The sequence below is a fragment of the Bufo bufo genome, chromosome 6 (genome assembly GCF_905171765.1).
Source record: "Bufo bufo chromosome 6, aBufBuf1.1, whole genome shotgun sequence".
NCBI classification, from domain to species: domain Eukaryota; kingdom Metazoa; phylum Chordata; class Amphibia; order Anura; family Bufonidae; genus Bufo; species Bufo bufo.
In genome coordinates this window covers 144,924,105-144,947,614 of record NC_053394.1, presented here as the reverse complement: position 1 = coordinate 144,947,614, position 23,510 = coordinate 144,924,105, and positions in this window count along the sequence as shown.

The window sequence follows — 23,510 nt, the reverse complement described above, 5'->3', positions numbered from 1 at the left end:
TAAGCGTTTTTATTTTTGCTTTATATATTTTATAATTTTATGATTATTTATTTGAATAATTTGAATATTATATATAAATCTTTGGATTTATGTTTATCCCTGACAGTGATTAAAAACTTACTGTTGATTTTTCTAAGCTTTTTGCATGAAGATAAAAATGTGGCTTAGTCGGCAGGATTCAAGTTATAAGAACTTCTAAAGCGCAGGCAGAAGAAAAACTAGCTCAGTCTATGAAAAAAGGGGATAAGACATTCTTCAGATATATAAATGAAAAAAGGAAATTAAAACAAGGAATAACTAAATTAAAAACAAAGGGCGGAAGGTATGTAGAAGAGAATAAAGGGCTAGCCGACTGCCTTAATGAATACTTCTGTTCAGTTTTTACAAAAGAAAAAGGAGAAGGACCTCCACTAGAAAGAATGACTATTAAATCGTTTGATGCATGTATCTTTACAGAGGAAGATGTTCTAAGTTTGCTGTCTAAGGTGAAGACAGATAAGTCACAGGGGCCTGATGAGATACACCCAAAATTATTAAAAGAGCTTAGTGGTGAGCTGGCAAAACCGTTAACAGATTTATTTAACCAATCATTAGTAACAGGAGTCGTCCCGGAAGATTGGAAATTGGCAAATGTCGTGCCCATTCACAAGAAAGGTAGTAGGGAGGAATCGAGCAACTATAGACCAGTGAGTCTGACATCAATAGTAGGAAACCCTATTAAAGGATAGGATTGTGGAACATCTAAATCCCATGGATTGCAAGATGAAAAACAACATGGGTTTACTTCAGGGAGATCATGTCAAACAAATCTTATAGATTTTTTTGACTGGGTGAATAAAATAATAGACGGTGGAGGTGCAGTAGACATCGCATATCTAGATTTTAGTAAGGCTTTTGACACTGTCCCACATAGAAGACTTATCAATAAACTGCAGTCATTGAGCATGGACTCCCATATTGTTGAGTGGATTAGGCAGTGGCTGAGTGACAGACAACAGAGGGTTGTAGTCAATGGAGAACATTCAAAACAAGGTAATGTTACCAGTGGGGTTCCACAGGGATCTGTACTGGGACCGATTTTGTTTAATATCTTCATAAGTGATATTGCAAAAGGCCTCGCTGGTAAGGTTTGTCTTTTTGCTGATGACACAAAGATATGTAACAGGGTTGATGTTCCTGGAGGGAAACGCCAAATGGAAAAGGATTTAGGAAAACTAGAAGAATGGTCAGAACTCTGGAAACTGAAATTTAATGTGGATAAGTGCAAGATAATGCACTTGGGGCGTAAAAACCCAAGGGCAGAATATAGAATATTTGACACAGTCCTGACCTCAGTATCTGAGGAAAGGGATTTAGGAGTAATTATTTCAGAAGACTTAAAGGTGGGAAGACAATGTAATAGAGCAGCACGAAATGCCAGCAGAATGCTTGGATGTATAGGGAGAGGTATAAGCAGTAGAAAGAGTGAAGTGCTTATGCCGCTGTACAGAACACTGGTGAGACCTCACTTGGAGTATTGTGCGCAGTACTGGAGGCCATATCTCCAGAAGGATATAGATACTCTAGAGAGAGTTCAGAGAAGAGCTACTAAACTAGTACATGGATTGCAGGATAAAACTTACCAGGAAAGGTTAAAGGACCTTAATATGTATAGCTTGGAAGAAAGAAGAGACAGAGGAGATATGATAGAAACTTTTAAATACATAAAGGGAATCAACTCGGTAAAGGAAGAGAGCATATTTAAAAGAAGAAAAACTACCACAAGAGGACACAGTTTTAAATTAGAGGGGCAAAGGTTTAAAAGTAATATAAGGAAGTATTACTTTACTGAGAGAGTAGTGGATGCATGGAATAGCCTTCCTGCAGAAGTGGTAGCTGCAAATACAGTGAAGGGGTTTAAGCATGCATGGGATAGGTATAAGGCCATCCTTCATATAAGATAGGGCCGGGGGCTATCCATAGTATTCAGTATATTGGGCAGACTAGATGGGCCAAACATTCTATGTTTCTATGGAATTGGGTGAAGGTAGAAAATTCTGTCTTATTTCAAAGTTGGTCATGTTCAGTATGACAAATATTAATATTTGTCATTGGGTCACATGGCAAAGATTACCCATGAGTAATCAAAATGAGACTATGGCTTTTGGCATGTACTACCCACTCCAGCTAGCCAAATTTGTGCAGGACAGATCTGAAAAAGCAAAAAACTAGCACTGTCCCAAAAGAGGATGTGGACTTTATTTAAGTAAGAATATCTCCCCTCCTTCAGTTGAAGGCTGCATAGGTGGCTTTATTGATTATCACCCAGCTTTTCCAGAAAGAGAGAAAACTAAAACTAAACTTGAGAGAAGATGACATCAAAAAGTAAGGATTTATTTTTTATATTTTTCGGGGGTGCCATTTGAAATATGAGAATTTGATGGGTATTACAAAAGCAACAGCATAAAAAGAGCTCTCAGAGGGAAGAGAAAAATGGCTGACTATAAATAAATAGGCAGACTCATTTTTTTTGTTACCTCTAGGGATCAAGAGAAAAAGGTAGAAACGCATTTGAGAAATACATTACTGAGCGAGAAGATATATTTTATGTCCGCAGACGCATTTCATCTAAGGACAAAATAACATTTTAACTGACCTAAAAAATGAACAGCCTTCCTTTCCCTCACCATAGAATGGATTACTTCAGAGCTGTGTGTGCAGAGCACTGCCAAGACACAGCCGCCACTAATGCTGCACTGCCCAGACCAAGCACTGCTGTGGAGCCCTTGTCTGAGCCCCACGGCCCTTGTCTGCCCCTTTGGCCCCTGTCTTCTCCCCCCTGCTTGCTTTTCTGCCATCTACTACTGCATATTTTGTTACTCTTATATATGCAGAGGGTGTGCGCTTATATGTGTCATAATAAGCACTAGTACATGGCAGAACAGCGGGCAGAAAGGGGAGGCTGCCATGTACTGCAAGCTATAGACAGTATCACCCCCCTTCCCAATGTTTTATATAAAGATATATAAACTAAAATAAAAAGTCTTCACTATTAAAATATAAAAATACTAAAAACACAGTTTTGGTCACCTCCCCTCCCCCCCCCCCACACACACACAACACAACACAACACAACATACACACACACGCACGCACCAAACAAAAAAAAAATTGAATAAGGGCCCATGCACATGACCATATGCCCTCTGAGCGGGCCATATGTCCTGGAGCAGCATAGATCGTGTGCATGGGAGTATACAGCATCATAGATTACTAAAACGTATGATTATGGGACAGTAGTCTCACACGCAGCCCAACGCGTACATAACCTATGATGCTCTGTGCTCCTGTGCACACGATCAATGCCGCTCCGGGACATATGGCTTGCTCACGGACTGTATGTCTCGGAGGGCATACGGTTGTGTGCATGGGCCCTAACAATGATCAAAAAATTGCATGCACCCCAAAAATGGTACCAATAAAAACTACAGTTCACCCACAAAAAAAGCCCCCATAAAGCTCTGTAGACAGAAATATGAAAAAGCTATGGCTGTCAGAAAAAAAGTGATGCAAAGAAAAAACTATTTTTTTCTCCAAGGTTTTATTTTAACCCCTTCTACCCCAGAGGCTTTTTTTTCCTTTTGCATTTTCGTTTTGTTCTCTCCACCTTCCCAGAGCCTTAACTTTTTTTTATTTTTCCGTTCACATAGCTGTATGAGGGCTTGTTTTTAGCAGGACAAGTTGTACTTTCCAACGCAATCATTTAACATTGCATAAAATGTAGTGGGAAGTGGAAAAAAATTCCAAAGGTGGTGGTATTGGAAAAAAAAAAAAAACTTTGCCACAGTTTTACTTTTTTTTTTTTTTTTCCACTTGTGATCTTGTATAAATCTGAATTTGAAACTTTTTTTTTTTTTTTTGCCATTTTCGGACCACTATAAGCTTTTTGTAGTTAACTAGCATTGGAGTCTATAATGATTTTACTAGTTTCCTATCGAGCCCGGCTACAGACAGGGGCTCCGTAGGAAACACTGTGCAGCAGCCTCTTGTCATTCACTATGACAGGGGCTGCCGTACACTAGCTCCGGCTCCTCTGATCGCCATACGGGGGATCCGGAGCATTACCAGAAGAGCATATTGAAAAAAAAGGACTATGTAAATTAAAAAGTTCCTGATCTTGGAGGCAAAGGAGGAAATAAAAAAATAAAAATTAAGTATTAAAGGGGTTGTGTAATCTTAGACATTGGTGGCATGTTGCTACAAAATGCTACCGATGTCAGTTAGGTGCTGGTCCCACCTGTGGGGCCCTCACTTATCTGTATAACGAAACGCCAAAACTGAAAATAGCCAAGCGCACTGCTCAGGTCATGTCTAGGATTCGATGACTTTCTTAACCTCATCTTACATTTTCTACCTCTTGGGCTAATAGTATATTACAAAATATTTTTTCTACCTTCTAGCTTTCATTGCTTGGAGCAATGTGTCGGCAGAACTTGAAGAGGAGAAGAGCACGTCAGTGTAGACTGCAGTCCAGTGAGAAAGATCCCAACAAGGGTGAGTACGGCTGGCTTCAGTACTGTGGACCCGAGTGTCTCCTTCTCAGCCTCTACATCTTATTAAAATTAGAGGAGGAGATTGATGTACTTCCGTGGCATCCGGCACTGGCCGCCAAGCTACACCGAGTGGGAAAGTTGTGAGAAAAGATGATCCAGAATTGTTTGTTGTGGAATGCAGTGTAATTAATAAAACAGACATGTCAGGTGTGGTGATGGGTCCTATTTCACAAAGGGTTACAGGAAAAAAAGGGAGGGGAATGTAAAGTTCAGCAAAGGCAGGGTTAATACTTTGACAGGGCCCCCACAACAGTATTATACAATGACACTACATGACAGACAGTGTGTGTGTGTGTGTGTATATATACACTGCCTGTCCAAAAAAAAAGTTGCCACCTGGATTTAACTAAGCAAATAGTTATGAGCCTCCTATTGGATAATTACTGCATGGGCGATTATCTTTAAGCTGGCAACAAGTTATTTAACCCCAACTGGTGCAATGAGTTGCTTCTCATTTCTTAAACAACCATGTCGAAAGACACATCTCGTGGTCGTGGAAAATATAGTAGTCTGTTTGAGAAGGGTCAAGGAAATTGCAGAAACTACTAAAATGGGGTTAAGAACTGTCCAACGCATTAATAAAAACTGGAAGGATAGTGGGGACCCATCGTATTCGAGGAAGAAATGTGGCGGGAAAAAAATCCTGAATGATCGTGATCGGCGATCACTTAAACTTTTGGTGAAATCAAATCGAAGAAAGACAACAGTAGAACTCAGGGCTATGTTTAATAGTGAAAGTAAGAGCATTTCCACATGCACAAAACGAAGGGAACTCAAGGGATTGGGACCGAACAGATGTGTAGCCGTAACAAAACCACTAATCAGTGAGGCAAACCAGAAAAAAAGGCTTCAATTTGCTAGGGAGCATAAAGATTGGGCTCTGGAACAATGGAAGAAGGTCATGTGGTCTGATGAGTCAAGATTTACCCTGTTCCAGAGTGATGGGTGCATCAGGGTAAGAAGAGAGGCAGATGAAGTGATGTACCCATCATGCCTAGTGCCTACTGTACAAGCCTGTGGGGGCAGTGCTATGATCTGGGGTTGCTGCAGTTGGTCAGGTCTAGGTTCAGCAACAGTATGTGCTCCAAGAATGAGGTCAGCTGACTACCTGAACATTCTGAATGACCAGGTTATTCCATCAATGGATTTTTTCGTCCCTGATGGCATGGGCATATTCCAAGATGACAATGCCAGGATTCATCGGGCTCAAATTGTGAAAGAGTGGTTCAGGGAGCATGAGACATCATTTTCACAAATGGATTGGCCACCACAGAGTTCAGACCTTAACCCCATTGAGAATCTTTGGGATGTGCTGGAGAAGGCTTTGCGCAGCAGTCAGACTCTACCATCATCAATGCAAGATCTTGGTGAAAAATGAATGCAACACTGGATGGAAATAAATCTTGTGACATTGCAGAAGCTTATCGAAACAATGCCACAGCGAATGCATGTCGTAATCAAAGCTAAAAGTGGTCCAACGAAATATTAGAGTGTCTGACCTTTTTTTTTTGGTGGCGACTTTTTTTTTGGACAGGCAGTGTGTGTATATATATATATATATATATATATATATATATATGGTATATATGGTATATACAGTACAGACCAAAAGTTTGGACACACCTTCTCATTCAAAGAGTTTTCTTCATTTTCATGACTATGAAGGCATCAAAACTATGAATTAACACATGTGGAATTATATACATAACAAACAAGTGTGAAACAACTGAAAATATGTCATATTCTAGGTTCTTCAAAGTAGCCACCTTTTGCTTTGATTACTGCTTTGCACACTCTTGGCATTCTCTTGATGAGCTTCAAGAGGTAGTCCCCTGAAATGGTCTTCCAACAGTCTTGAAGGAGTTCCCAGAGATGCTTAGCACTTGTTGGCCCTTTTGCCTTCACTCTGCGGTCCAGCTCACCCCAAACCATCTCGATTGGGTTCAGGTCCGGTGACTGTGGAGGCCAGGTCATCTAGCGCAGCACCCCATCACTCTCCTTCATGGTCAAATAGCCCTTACTTTCAACGTTTTCCCAATTTTTCAGCTGACTGACCTTCATTTCTTAAAGTAATGATGGCCACTCGTTTTTCTTTACTTAGCTGCTTTTTTCTTGCCATAATAAAAATTCTAACAGTCTATTCAGTAGGACTATCAGCTGTGTATCCACCTGACTTCTCCTCAACGCAACTGATGGTCCCAACCCCATTTATAAGGCAAGAAATCCCACTTATTAAACCTGACAGGGCATACCTGTGAAGTGAAAACCATTTCAGGGGACTACCTCTTGAAGCTCATCAAGAGAATGCCAAGAGTGTGCAAAGCAGTAATCAAAGCAAAATGTGGCTACTTTGAAGAACCTAGAATATGACATTTTTTCAGTTGTTTCACACTTGTTTGTTATGTATATAATTCCACATGTGTTAATTCATAGTTTTGATGCCTTCAGTGTGAATCTACAATTTTCATAGTCCTGAAAATAAAGAAAACTCTTTGAATGAGAAGGTGTGTCCAAACTTTTGGTCTGTACTGTATATATATTATATAGGAAAAGAATGGCATGGCAGACTGGTCTGGTCTAGATCGTGACTAGCCAAAGGAGTGGGGTTTACACAGGAGGAGGGAGTTGCGAAGCGCAGGGTAAGGGGAGGGCAGTTGACCCCTATATACAGTAGAATGGTATAGCCCACATATCAGTCCTGTGTAATGCATCCATAGCCTAACTAAAACATGGAATTAGTCATGTGACACTCTTTACACCCTGCCATTCTGTAAGAAGCAATATTACATGATATTCATGTGATAAGTAAATAGAACTAGTAGTGCAATTATGAGTTTTATTGTGGTTATTACAGTAACTACAGCATTGCATGCCTGTCTGTATTGATATATAAAATGTCTGCCTGTCACTAAGTGGTGTTGTCATGTTGGTAATAAAGTTTAATGTAAAAAAAAGCACACACAGAAATCTGCTTCTACACAGACATTGACAGACATGAGGTGCCGCTGCTGCAGGTAGTAATATACTGTACTGTTCTCATTATCAGTACATTACTCTTGTTGGATACCTGGGTAGTTAACTCAAAGCCAGGTCACATGATACTTGTGAGAGTCACATGGTTGCTCACATGACTAACACCATGTTTAGTCGTATCTAGCTCTCTTACAGATGCATTTTACAGGACTAAAATGGACTGTACCATTTTCTTTCTTTAGGGAGAGGTCAATGCATGAATATAATAAAGGTCTGCAAGCAAAATTTTAAATAAATGTAAATTTTTTAATTATTCTACATCCTATTCTCTACATAAATGTAATCATCAAAATTGGAATACCTATTTAATAACATATGTACCGGTACTTTCTCCACTGATTCACCAGCTTATAGAATAGGACAAAGCCAATCATAAAACCGTAAAATATAGCCAAACTTTTAGAATTTTTTAAAAATAATAAACTGCCATATGTGTGTACATATAGTGATAGCACTGTATCTAACCATTATATGAATTATATCTGGCATATTTTAACAGTTTTCTCCTTTGCATGCTGCATCTCTAATTCTCAGTTTTCTCTGAGCTGTTGGGTGGAAGCTAGGTATAATGATGTCCCCCCTTGACTACATAGGGAGACAGGATATATTGCTTCCTAACAGATACGTACTGACTGAGCAGTATAGATGGGAATAAAGCACTTGGCTGAGATTATAACACTGTTATGCTGGTTTCACACAATGGTTCGTTTGTCCGTTATAAAGTGATCAAAATGGAATTGCCAAAGCAGAAAACAAAATGGAACGCTTTAAATATATTCCGTTTTGTTCCGTCATCATAGAGTTCAATAGGACAAAAAAATGGAAACCAGCATTCTGCCTGTCTGCAGGACTTTTGTTTCTCTCCAAAATAACGCAAACCTGACGGAATGCTGGTTTCCGTTTCTTTGTCCTAATAAACGCTATGATGACAGAACAAAACAGAATGCATTTAAGGTGTGACATTTTGCTTTCCGCTTTGGCAATTCAGTTTTCTTTCTGTTTTGATCAACTTTATAACAGATTTTCAAAACAGCAAAACAAACCACAGTGTGAAACCAGCCTTAACTGCTAAATCATGTCTGTGATGTCTGGTCTCTCTGCACTTCTTCCCTCCATAGTTTTCTAAGAAATTATGTAATCTGAACCCTTCGTGAGCAAGCAACATATTTTGGTCCCACAAAATAGATCTCTCTAAAATTTCAAAGAGAAAGTTTAGAAAGCATGGAAGAAAATAGCTGGTAACTGGAGAACAAGGCATTTTTCTCCGATAAGATATATTAGAAAGTTGCATACAATCACCTGTAGATTTCATGTATGCAAAAACTGTCTTAAAGTACAATCACCATTTAACCCCTTAAGGACTTAGGGTGTACCGGTACGCCCTGTTTCCCGAGTCCTTAAGGACCCAGGGCATACCGGTACGTCCTGTGTAGCTTTGATCACTGCCGCACGGCCGGCAGTGATCGGAACAGGGTGCCTGTTGAAATCATTCAGTAGGCACCCTGTGACAATGCCTAGGGGGGTCCTGTGACACCCCCGCATTGCCGATCGATACAAACCGCAGGTCAATTCAGACCTGCGGTTTTTATCGCTTATGCAAGTTTCTGATCCCTGCGGTCCGTGACCGCAGGGATCAGAAACCTCAAAGTGCCCATATTTTTTTAAACTTAACCCCCCCTGCAGCCCTCTGTGTTTTTGTGCCTGCAGGTGCAGCGCGGGGGGGCAGGATTGCGGGCGGTGCGGGCGGCAGTGTGGGGGGCGGGTGCGCGATCTTCCGCCCGCCCCCCGTTTATTTTCAGAATGGCCGAGCGGTTGAATCAGAGTGTCAGCTCATTGCTGACACTCCCATTCAAATGGCAGACATCTGTGCAGATGTCCGCCATTTTAACCCCTTCCATGCCGCGGTCTGTAGGGATCGCTGTATGGAAGAGGTGAAGAGGGAGGGAGCTCCCTCCCTCTCCCATCGGGGGGGGGGGGCTGCTGTGCCTTTGCAGCCCCCCGGACAGGATGGGGTGACAGAGGGAGGGAGCCCTCCTCCCTCCCCTTCCCCGTCTGCTCAGTTGTGGCAGACGGGGAAGGTTCCCATGGCAACAGGACGCCTTCTCAGGCATCCTGCTGTCCATGGTGCTGAACAGATCTGTGCTAAAAACAGAGATCTGTTCAGACAAAGTGTGAGTGAAATACAGTGCAGTACACTATATAGTGTACTGTACTGTATTATACAGACATCAGACCCACTGGATCTTCAAGAACCAAGTGGGTCTGGGTAAAAAATGTTTTTAAAAAAAGTGGAAAAAAAGTTAAAATTAAAAAAACACATTTATCCCTGATTAAAAATTAAAAAAATAAACTTCCCTACACATGTTATATATCACCGCGTCCATAATGACGCGATCTATAAAACGGTCATGTTACATTTCCCGCACGGTGAACGCCATAAAAAAAAAAACTATGATGAAATTGAAATTTTGCTCACCTTACTTCCAAAAAAAGGTAATAAAAGTGATCAAAAAAGTCGTATGTACGCCAAAATAGTACCATTCAAGCCGTTCTTTCATCCCACAAAAAATGAGACCCTACCTAAGATAATCGCCCAAAAACTGAAAAAAACTATGGCTCTCAGAATATGGAGACACTAAAACATGATTATTTTTTTTTGTTTCAAAAATGATATTATTGTGTAAAACTTACATAAATAAAAAAAAAGTATACATATTAGGTATCGCCGCATCCGTGACAACCTGGTCTATAAAAATATCACATGATCTAACCTGTCGGATGAATGTTGTAAATAACAAAAAATAAAAACGGTACCAAGACAGCTATTTCTTGTTATCTTGCCACACAAAAAGTGTAATATAGAGCAACCAAAAATCATATGTAATACAAAGATATACCACCGGCGCTGATTACAGTAGTTAAGCAGCAGTGTCAAAAACAGCTCTGCAATAGCTGTTATGAAAGGGTTACACACATCATTTATAAAAGAGAGAGACACCGCGCTCAGCCTAATTAACCTGACCCTTATTAACCTCTGGTTCTGATCGTGTAAAACCTATCCACCTCAGTTTGAAATAGCAAGATTACCTTGGTTCTGATGTGTGGGATTAGGGGACCACCTTCTCGGGCGTTCCAATATGCACGTTTTCTTCTGCACAGAGGCAAATAGCAGGTAGAAATAGGCTGTATGGAGTTCGCCCCGGCCGGTAGCGAAACTCCGCTTGTACCTACGCTCACGCTCACAAGGGGAGCTGGTGACGTCACCTGTTGAGCTACGGGCTGCTGTAAGCAGGTGCTTACAGCAGCCCGTAGCTCAACAGGTGACGTCACCAGCTCCCCTTGTGAGCGTGAGCATAGGTACAAGCGGAGTTTCGCTACCGGCCGGGGCGAACTCCATACAGCCTATTTCTACCTGCTATTTGCCTCTGTGCAGAAGAAAACGTGCATATTGGAACGCCCGAGAAGGTGGTCCCCTAATCCCACACATCAGAACCAAGGTAATCTTGCTATTTCAAACTGAGGTGGATAGGTTTTACACGATCAGAACCAGAGGTTAATAAGGGTCAGGTTAATTAGGCTGAGAGCGGTGTCTCTCTCTTTTTTAAAAATCATATGTACCCTAAACTAGTAAACTACAGAATCAGGGCCATAAATATTGAGTTTTGTTTGGCTGTTCCCTTGCTTTCTTACTGGGAAAAATGGATTAAAATGGAAAATTTGCCCAAAAATTTTAATTCAGAAATTTCATCTCCATTTGCCAATAACTCTTGTGGAACACCTAAAAGGTTAACAACGTTTGTAAAATCTGTTTTAAATACCTTGAGGGGTGTAGTTTCTTAGATGGGGTCAATTTTATGGAGTTTCTACTCTAGGGGTGCATCAGGGGGGCTTCAAATGGGACATGGTGTAAAAAAAAACAGTCCAGCAAAATCTGCCTTCCAAAAACCGTATGGCATTCCTTTCCTTCTGCGCCTTGCTGTGTGCCCGTACAGTAGTTTACGACCACATATGGACCTGTTTCTGTAAACTACAGAATCAGGGTCATAAATATTGAGTTTGGTTTGGCTGTTAACCTTTGCTTTGTAACTGGAAAAAAAATATTAAAATGAAAAATCTGCCAAAAAAGTGAAATTTTCCATTAATTCTTGTGGAACACCTAAAGGGTTAACAACGTTTGTAAAATCAGTTTTGAATACCTTGAGGGGTGTAGTTTCTAGAATGGGGTCATTTTTGGGTGGTTTCTATTATGTAAGCCTCGCAAAGTGACTTCAGACCTGAACTGGTCGCTAAAAATTGGGTTTTTGAAAATTTCAGAAAAATTTCAAGATTTGCTTCTAAACTTCTAAGCCTTGCAACATCCCCAAAAAACAAAATATCATACCCAAAATGATCCAAACATGAAGTAGACATATGGGGAATGTAAAGTAATAACTATTTTTGGAGGTATTACTATTTATTATATTGGTAAATTTGGTATTTTTTTAAAATAAAAAAAAAAAATTTTGACCCAATTTTAGCAGTGTCATGAAGTACAATATGTGACGAAAAAACGATCTCAGAACGGCCTGGGTAAGTCAAAGCGTTTTAAAGTTATCAGCACTTAAAGTGATACTGGTCAGATTTGCAAAAAATGGCCAAGTCCTTAAGGTGAAATAGGGCTGAGTCCTAAGAGGTTAAATTCATGTTTCCTCTGTACATTAATAAAGGTAGGATTTGTGAAATGAGATCGGGTAGAGCTGACTATGGGAGCTACAGTATTAAGCAGACATTCACATGTCTGCCTTGCAGCTACCTCTCACTACCTATATTTTCTCTCTAATATTCCATCTCTTGTAATTTCTTCATCCACAAGAAAACAAATTGCTTCTCCGTCACCAGTTTCTTCTTTTTAAGTTATCTGTTAATAACCTTACGGTTAATTTGTTTTTGTTTGTGTTTTTTTTTATCTTCCTGCTGCAAGATAAATGTTGGAGAATTTTCCGCAGATGAATTTATGTGACGAGCTCTGCTTCATGATTCTTTCTTACATTATTACAACCAACAATGGAGTGTAAGACGGAGCTCAGCTAATGACATTACAATGGATTAAAGTAAATCATATCACATTTATGTAACACAGAGGCCTGTCATTCTATAAAATATTGGAAATATAGTGATTTAAAGGGGACTGAACATGTAAAGATACTTGTCAGCCTTATTTCCTCTTAAATGGGGTTGTCCCATAAAAAATATTCTACAGTTTTCAAACCAGCACTTGTATCTGAATACTTTTGTAACTGCATGTAATTAAAAATTTAGTATAGCCACTGGGTTAATCAATAAACTATCTGTACAGCACTACCTGCTTTTAGTTTTTTTTCTGATTTCTTTGTCCGACTCACTGAGATGGCCGCACATGCTCAGTTTCATCCTCCAACTGCCTCTTGAGTTGTGATAGTGAGAGAGCTGCAGCAGAATTGACATACCCCCTTAGCTGCAATAGAAAAGACACTCGACTTGAGCTGCCAACCTGATATAAATCTAGCAGGGCACTGAATGGGGGGGATCTCTGGATCTATGTGCGGTGCAGGGCTGGTTCTAGTACTATATGATGCCTGATTTTTAATTTTTACATTAGTCATGGAATAGCCCCTTTAAGGGAATGTCTCTGTCACCTGGTGACCAAGACACAAGAAAAATGTCACAATATTTACTGAGGCCCCATATAAATACAGGGTAGTCAAAAAGTATGGAGACACCGGAATAAATGGAAAACCGTGGTTGAGAATGCCATCCAGAGTGTGGCGTGTTGCTAAGGGGAAGGGCACAAATCTGTGAAGGGTGGTGTCCAACACGGCGACCATTTTGGAAGCTACCATCTTGGAAACAAGTCAATATTTTTAAATGGAAAGTGGCATGGCATATGTACCGGATAGAGAGGATTCCAAAAATATGCTTAACCCCTTCACGCCCTATGACATACATGTACGTCATCGGTCCGGTCTTTAAACATGGCGCCCGATCGAGTGCAATAGCCGCGGGTGGCCGCCTGCGCTTTCGGTTATGCTCCGGCTCCCCCGTGCGGCAATCGGAGGAGCCGGAGCATGTGTGCAGCAGCCCCTGTCTTAGTGAATGACAGGAGGCTGCTGCATAGTATTTCCCATGGAGCCCTTGCCTGTAATAGGGCTCCATAGGAAAGTAGTAAAATCATCATAGATTCCAATGCAAGTGCATTGAAGTCTATGATAATAGCAATCAGATGATTGATTGTTATAGTTCCCTATGGGAACTATAAAAAAGTGTAAAAAAAAAATTACATTTTAAAAATAAATAAATTAAAAAAACATAAAAATTCTAATCACCCTTTTCCCAAAATAAAAATGAAAGAACTAAAAAAAAAAAATACACATCATGGGTGTCGCGATGTGCGAAAACGCCCATAGTATACAAATATTAAAATATATTCCCCATACGGCAAACAGCAAAACGGAAAAAGGGTCCAAATGGCCAATTCGCCATCTTTGGTCGCTTCATTTTCTACAAAAAAATTTCATAAAAAGTGAACAAAAAGTCATACACACCCCAGAATGGTATCAATGAAAAGTTCAGATTGCCCCGCAAAAAATTAACCCCGATACAGCTCCATACACATAATTACAAAAAATTTATAGGGGTCAAAATATGGCGACAAAAAATAAAACTGATTTTTTTCCCCACTTTTTAACCCCTTAAGGACCGGGCTCATTTTCACCTTAAGGACCAGGCCATTTTTTGCAAATCTGACCAGTGTCACTTTAAGTGCTCATAACTGTAAAACGCTTTGACTTATCCAGGCCATTCTGAGATTGTTTTTTCGTCACATATTGTACTTCATGACACTGGTAAAATGAAGTCAAAAAAATTATTTTTTTTGCACAAAAAAATACCTAATTCACCAAAAATTTGAAAAAAATTAGCAAATTTCAAAGTTTCAGTTTCTCTACTTCTGTAATACATAGTAATACCCCAAAAAATTGTGATGACTTTACATTCCCCATATGTCTACTTCATGTTTGAATTGTTTTGGGAATGATATTTTATTTTTTGGGGATGTTATAAGGCTTAGAAGTTTAGAAGCAAATCTTGAAATTTTTCAGAAATTTACAAAAACTCAATTTTTAGCGACCAGTTCAGGTCTGAAGTCACTTTGCGAGGCTTACATAATAGAAACCACCCAAAAATGACCCCATCTAAGAAACTACACCCCTCAAGGTATTCAAAACTGATTTTGCATACATTGTTAACCCTTTAGGTGTTGCACAAGAGTTATTGGCAAATGGGGAGGAAATTTGAGAATTTCATATTTTTGTCAAATTTTTCATTTTAACCCATTTTTTCCACTAACAAAGCAAGGGTTAACAGCCAAACAAGATTGTATCTTTATTGCCCTGACTCTGCCGTTTACAGAAACACCCAATATGTGGCCGTAAACTACTGTACGGCCACACAGCGGGGCGTAGATTGAAAGGTGCACCATATGGTTTTTGGAAGGCTGATTTTTATGGACTGGTTTTTTGACACCATGTCCCATTTGAAGCCCCCTGATGCACCCCAAGAGGAGAAACTCCCTAAAAGTGACCCCATCTAAGAAACTACACCCCTCAAGGTATTCAAAACTGATTTTACATACGTCGTTAACCCTTTAGGTGTTGCACAAGAGTTATTGGCAAATGGGGATGAAATTTGAGAATTTCATTTTTTTGCCTAATTTTCAATTTTAACCCATTTTTTCCACTAACAAAGCAAGGGTTAACAGCCAAACAAGATTGTATCTTTATTGCCCTGACTCTGCCGTTTACAGAAACACCCCATATGTGGCCGTAAACTACTGTACGGGCACACAGTAGGGCGTAGAGTGAAAGGTGCGCGGTTTGGTTTTTGGAAGCCAGATTTTGCTGGACTGGTTTTTTGACACCATGTCCCATTTGAAGCCCCCCTGATGCACCCCTAGAGTAGAAACTCCATAAAAGTGACCCCATCTAAGAAACTACACCCCTCAAGCTATTCAAAACTGATTTTACAAACTTTGTTAACCCTTTAGGTGTTGCACAAGATTTAATGGAAAATAGAGACACAATTTCAAAATTTCACATTTTTGGCAGATTTTCCATTTTAATATTTTTTTTCCAGTTACAAAGCAAGGGTTAACAGCCAAACACAACTCATTATTTATGGCCCTAATTCTGTAGTTTACAGAAACACCCCATATGTGGTCGTAAACCGCTGTACGGGCACACGGCAGGGCGCAGAAGGAAAGGAATTCCATACGGTTTTTGGAAGGCAGGTTTTGCTGGACTGTTTTTTTTGACACCATGTCCCATTTGAAGCCCCCCTGATGCACCCCTAGAGTAGAAACTCCAAAAAAGTGACCCCATTTTAGAAACTACGGGATAGGGTGGCAGTTTTGTTGGTACTAGTTTAGGGTACATATGATTTTTGGTTGCTCTATATTACACTTTTTGTGCAGCAAGGTAACAAGAAATAGCTTTTTTGGCACGTTTTTTTTTTTTGTTATTTACAACATTCATCTGACAGGTTAGATCATGTGGTCATTTTATAGAGCAGGTTGTCGCGGACGCGGCGATACCTAATATGTATACATTTTTTTTTATTTATGTAAGTTTTATACAATAACTTCATTTTTAAAACCAAAAAAATGTTTTAGTGTCTCCATATTCTAAGAGCCATAGTTTTTTCAGTTTTTGGGCGATTATCTTGAGTAGGGTCTCATTTTTTGCGGGATGAGATGACGGTTTGATTGGCACTATTTTGGGGTGCATATGATTTTTTGATCGCTTGCTATTACACTTTTTGTGACGTAAGATGGCAAAAAATGGCTTTTTTTACACTGTTTTTATTTTTATTTTTTTACGGTGGTCATCTGAGGGGTTAGGTCATGTGATATTTTTATAGAGCCGGTCGATACGGACGCGGCGATACCTAATATGTATACTTTTTTTTATTTATGTAAGTTTTACAGAATGAGTTCATTTTTGAAAAAAAAAAAATCATGTTTTAGTGTCTCCATAGTCTAAGAGCCATAGTTTTTTCAGCTTTTGGGCGATTATCTTGAGTAGGGTCTCATTTTTTGCGGGATGAGATGACGGTTTGATTGGTACTATTTTGGCGTACATGCGACTTTTTTGATCACTTTTATTACCTTTTTTGGGAAGTAAGGTGGGCAAAATTTCAATTTTCTCATAGTTTTTATTTTTTTATTTTTATGGCGTTCACCGTGCGGGGAAAGTAACATGACCATTTTATAGATCAGGTCGTTACGGACGCGGCGATACCTAATATGTGTAGTTTATTTTATTTTTTAAATTTTTATTCAGTGATAAATGTTTTTTTTTTATCTTAACTTTTTTCACTTTTTTTTACATTTTTGTGACCCAGACCCACTTGGTTCTTGAAGATCCAGTGGGTCTGGTGTCTGTATAATACAGTACAGAGCAATATATATTGTTCTGTACTGTATTTTACTTACACTGAACAGATCTGTGCTTTTAGCACAGATCTGTTCAGCACCATGGACAGCAGGACGCCTGAGCAGGCGTCCTGTTGCCATGGGAACCCTCCCCGTCTGCTCAGAACTTCGCAGACGGGGAAGGGTAAGGACGGGGCTGAGGGGGGCTCTCTGGGGGCTCTCTCCCTCTCCATCGGGGGGCTGCAAAGCCACAGCAGCCCCCCGATGGAGAGGGAGGGAGCTCCCTGACCAATGACAGTTAACTTTTTCCATACAGCGGTCCGTACGGACCGCGGTATGGAAAGGGTTAAACGGCTGACATCTTCACAGATGTCAGCCGTTTATACCAGGGTGCCAGCAATGTGCTGGCACCCTGGTATACCCACTAGAAGCCAACGATCGTTCATGGGGAGGCGGGCGGGGGATCGCGATCCCGCCTGCCGCACCGCCCGCCTCCCGCAACGCCCCCACCGCCTGCGATACCCCCCCCGCACCACCCTCCGGCATAAAATCGTGCAGGGGTGCAGGGGGGGGTGAAAAATAATGATTTTAGCCACTCTAAAGTTTCTGATCCCCGCGGTCAGGGACCGCGGCGATCAGAAACTGCAAAAAGCGCAGCAAACCGCAGGTCTGAATTGACCTGCGGTTTGCTGCGATCGCCGATACGGGGGGTCAAATGACCCCCCCCTGCGTTGTTACGGGATGCCGGCTGAATGATTTCAGCCGGCGTCCCGTTCCGATTAACCCCTGCGGCGCCGGAATTCCGAATTTAAGTCAGGACGTACCTGTACGCCCTTGGTCCTTAAGGACTCGGGAAATAGGGCGTACCGGTACGCCCTGCGTCCTTAAGGGGTTAATGTTTTTATCACTATCAAAGCGCAAGAAAAACTATACATATAAGGTATTGCCGGATTCATACTGACCTGTAGAATAAAAGTAACTGGTCAGTTTTATTGCACATCGAACGTCGTAAATAAAAAACCCATAAAACTGTGGTGGAATTGCTTTTTTTCTTTGCAATTTCACCCCATTTGGAATTTTTTTCCCGCTTCCCACTACACCATATGCAATATTAAATGGTGGCGTTGGAAAGTACAACTTGTCCCACAAACAAAAAAGCCCTCATATGGCTATGTGAATAGACAAATAAAAAAGTTATGACTCTGGGAAGGCAGGGAGCGCAAAAACGAAAACGCAAAAAAAAAAAACAACCTCTGGGGGTGAAAGGGGAAAGGGTTAAATGTCATATAACTTTATTTCTGCCAAAGTTATTAAGAATTTTCTTTTTGTTACAGGCACAGATATGCCTGTAAGATTAGATCAAAGTACAGAGATGGGATAAAATGAGAGGACAGATAATGTGCTGATCTCCAGGGAGCACAGTACCCCAGTCATTACACTCGGCACCCTAACAGACCACCCATCTACTATGGCACAGTTGGCAAATGGATTGGAATCAATTGCTGACACCATTGCCTTTGATGAAAACATGAGGTTGAGAGGAGGATACCAGAGTCAAGATCAAGATCCCCATGTTATAGCACTAGAGACTGTGTATTTAAGAAGACCATAAGCAAAGAAGATTTTTTTCACAAAAGAAACTCGTTAGTCCAATGTAACATAGTAACATAGTAACATAGTATATAAGGCCGAAAAAAGACATTTGTCCATCCAATTCGACCTGTCATCCTGCAAGTTGATCCAGAGGAAGGCAAAAAAAAACCCCTGTGAGGTAGAAGCCAATTTTCCTCACTTTAGGGGAATAAAAAATTCCTTCCCGACTCCAATCACGCAATCAGAATTACTCCCTGGATCAACAACCCCTCTCTAGTAGCTATAGCCTGTAATATTATTACACTCCAGAAATACATCCAGGCCCCTCTTGGACTCTTTTAGTGAACTCACCATCACCACCTCCTCAGGCAGAGAGTTCCATAGTCTCACTGCTCTTACCGTAAAGAATCCTCCTCTATGTTTGTGTACAAACCTTCTTTCCTCCAGACGCAGAGGATGTCCCCTCGTCACAATCACAGTCCTGGGGATAAATAGATGATGGGAGAGATCTCTGTACTGACCCCTGATATATTTATACATAGTAATTAGATCTCCCCTCAGTCGTCTTTTTTCTAAAGTAAATATCCCTAATTTTGATAATCTTTCAGGGTACTGTAGTTGCCCCATTCCAGTTATTACTTTAGTTGCCCTCCTCTGGACCCTCTCCAGCTCTGCTATGTCTGCCCTGTTCACAGGAGCCCAGAACTGTACACAGTACTCCATGTGTGGTCTGACTAGCGATTTGTAAAGTGGTAGGACTATGTTCTCATCACGGGCATCGATGCCCCTTTTGATGCAACCCATTATCTTATTGGCCTTGGCAGCAGCTGCCTGACACTGGTTTTTGCAGCTTAGTTTGCTGTTTATTAAAATTCCTAGATCCTTTTCCATGTCAGTGTTACCGAGTGTTTTATCATTTAGTATGTACGGGTGACTTGCATTATTCCTTCCCATGTGCATAACTTTACATTTGTCAGTGTTAAACCTCATCTGCCACTTATCTGCCCAAGTCTCCAATCTATCCAGATCGCTCTGTAGCAGTATACTGTCCTCTTCAGTGTTAATTACTTTACACAGTTTAGTGTCATCTGTGAAAATTGATATTTTACTATGCAAGCCTTCTACAAGATCATTAATAAATATATTGAAGAGAATAGGGCCCAATACTGACCCCTGAGGTACCCCACTAGTGACATGTACATAGAATTTTTTGTTTGTTTTTTGAAAAACCCAGTGGTGCCAAGGTGGTTTCCTGTTAAATAATTAGGGCAATATTCTTTAATAAATATGGTTGAAATGGCCCGTCATTTTAATCATCTTTGCATGCAGGAAAAAATCGCAGGATTTTCTATATTGTGTGATTTTCAAGCAGCCCTAGTGCAGTATGCCAGACCTTGCAGGGGAATTATGTGTGAGGTCACGGTGTGAGCAATAGGTGGGCCGAGGTAAATACAGTTCTGGTTACTCACGGTTATGTCGTCCCTGGGCAGGCTTGCATAAGTGAAAAGGAGAATGGCACTAGGATTCTCTGGGGCACACTCTGGTGTAAGGGACACTGGCCAGATGGTGGTTTAAGGTGCCCTTGGTGGTCTGTATTAATGTGCCAGTGGCAATGTCCCTTGTAATTGTGACGCCAGTACCTTTTGTATGGAGGTACAACCATTTACTATAGTGTTAATAGAGGAACTGAGTCTGAGGCAAACAGGGTGAAACTCCAAAGGGCACTTTACTGATGATGACTCTTGATTACAATACATCCATAGGCATTAAACAGTCTCTTGATACAATCCGGCATTAAGCACAATCTCCCATGCATATGGGGAAAGGGAAATGCAAATCCTCAATGAAGTACAGGCTCTTGTAATACATAAGAAAGCTACTGCTCAGACTAGGCTGGTAATAATGAAAGTCTTACACTGGTAACAACTCCGGCCTGATCCTAATCCTTGAATAAAAAGGTGCTTTTCTGAATCCTGAAACTTCTATTCCAATGGTTTTCTGACAGTTGGCGTGACTGTCCTCAGGATTTGAACTGGAGATGTAGATGCTTCAAGCTATCTCCTACACCTAGTACAAAGGTGCTTAAATAGTCCTCAGGTAATGACTATCTTGCTAAACCTTTGTCTTGCATAAACATGATAATTCCTTATATACTCGGCTACATACAGTTTAGACATTGGTCACCCTGGAAGAGCGATCTATAAGAGTGGATTGCTCACCTCTAGGAAGAATACTTGCAGGCCTTAACCCTGGGCTATGGAACCGACAGGGACAGAGTAGAGAGGCTAGGAAGGGGCCTCCCTCCAGATATTCAGCTACATGGCTGATGCTTTCTTGAAGGCTCATGAGAGAACTGCATTCAACTGAACTCTCACTTAGATTTACCTGAGCTCATCTGCACTGGTTTGGATTTACCTCAACCAGGAACTGAACTGCTCTGCACAGCACACAACTGCACAGGACACATGACTGCACACACGGCACCTGACTGCACAGCCTAACTTAGGTCTGAGCTAAGCTATTTATACACACTGACACTGCTCCATCCTGTGGAGAATCGAGTGTAGTGCACCCTGACTAGGCCTGTATAAAGGATATTTGCATGTAAAATCACATTGTGAAATGGAGAATATGACAGGAGATAAAATACAAAATACAGGCATATCACATGACATTAATGCATGATAAAAACACGTTTGCGGGGCCCACGGTGACTTGAGTGGGACACTGCACTAGTTCTTTAAAAGTGAATGGGGCTTGCGTGAAAAACGGAAGGCATCTGGATTTTTTCACTGTTGGTTGTTAGGGGATGTAGACTGTTATTCTTCAGTTTTTCTTCACGCCCATGAAAAACACATCCAAACCGTATACAATCCGGAGGGAAAAAATGCACACAATGAAAGCAATCGCAGATTTAACTTTCGTGCAAAACCATCAGTTTCAGATACCAATCCATATCGATCATATGAAATAAGCTTAAGAATGGTAGATGTTTGGGCAGGATGAACAATAAACAAATCGATTGGCGCTCATTTGCATAGACCTATAACACAGGATAAAGCAAAGAGAATAATAATTGTAATAATTATTGGCAGCACATCCCTAATTACACAGGGAGATGTGCTCTTGATCATTATTCATCCTGATGAAAGATGAAAATCATCCAACCATCGAGTTTGCTTGTTTATTGTCTGATCAGTGGAACGATTATATATGTCCAGGGGCGTAGCGTCGGGGGGCGGGGGTTGAGGGGCGTTGCCCCGGGTGCCCAAATTGCAGGGGGCGCCAGGCAGCTGAAATTTCAATGATGGCCATAGGAGCCTATGGCTCCCGTCCCCTCCGTTCTTCCTCATAGGCTTCAGGCTAGTGGCCTGAAGCCTGTGAGGCAGTAGAGCGTAGTGTCTAGAATGGAGTTGATCCTAGGAGGCATGATGCTAGGGCAAGAGGCGGAGTCTCATCATCCAAGGGGCGGGGCCTAAAGATTTGCAGGAGATTCTACAGAGCAGGATGTTGGAGAGAGGAGCAGAGTTTGCAGGTCAGTATGTGGAGGAGAATATTGACAGTTATTTTTACTTGGGGGGCTTTTTGCAGGGGCTGAAGGGAGAAGGAATAATCTTTGTACTGGAGACTGTATGTTAGAGGGGTCTGAAGATAGGGTAGTGGGGGTGATGTTATTTACATGAGACTGTATGCTGGTGGGGCTGAAGGCAGGACGAGTGATGCATTTTACATGGGACTGTTTGCAAGAAGAGCTCGAAGGCAGGGGTGTGATGTATCTTACATAGGACTGTATGTTGGAGGGGCTGAAGGCAGGAGAGTGATGTACCTTACATGGGACTGTATGCTGGAGGGGCTTAAGGCAGGAGAGTGATGTATCTTACATGGGACTGTATGCTGGAGGGGCTGAAGGAGGGGCATAATTATTACTATAACACTACAGAGGAGGCCATTATAATATTAATCATAATAATAATACAGAGGGGCCAGTATTTATTATAATTATACAGAGGGCATTATACACTGCTCAAAAAAATAAAGGGAACACAAAAATAACACATCCTAGATCTCAATTAATTAAATATTCTTCTGAAATACTTTGTTCTTTACATAGTTGAATGTGCTGACAACAAAATCACACAAAAATAAAAAATGGAAATCAAAATTTTCAACCCATGGAGGTCTGGATTTGGAGTCACACTCAAAATTAAAGTGGAAAAACACACCACAGGCTGATCCAACTTTGATGTAATGTCCTTAAAACAAGTCAAAATGAGGCTCAGTAGTGTGTGTGGCCTCCACGTGCCTGTATGACCTCCCTACAACGCCTGTGCATGCTCCTGATGAGGTGGCGGACGGTCTCCTGAGGGATCTCCTCCCAGACCTGGACTAAAGCATCTGCCAACTCCTGGACAGTCTGTGGTGCAACGTGACGTTGGTGGATAGAGCGAGACATGATGTCCCAGATGTGCTCAATTGGATTCAGGTCTGGGGAACGGACGGGCCAGTCCATAGCATCAATGCCTTCGTCTTGCAGGAACTGCTGACACACTCCAGCCACATGAGGTCTAGCATTGTCTTGCATTAGGAGGAACTCAGGGCCAACCGCATCAGCATATGGTCTCACAAGGGGTCTGAGGGTCTCATTTCAGTACCTAATGGCAGTCAGGCTACCTCTGGCGAGCACATGGAGGGCTGTGCGGCCCTCCAAAGAAATGCCACCCCACACCATTACTGACCCAATGCCAAACCGGTCATGCTGGAGGATGTTGCAGGCAGCAGAACGTTCTCCACAGCGTCTCAAGACTCTGTCACGTCTGTCACATGTGCTCAGTGTGAACCTGCTTTCA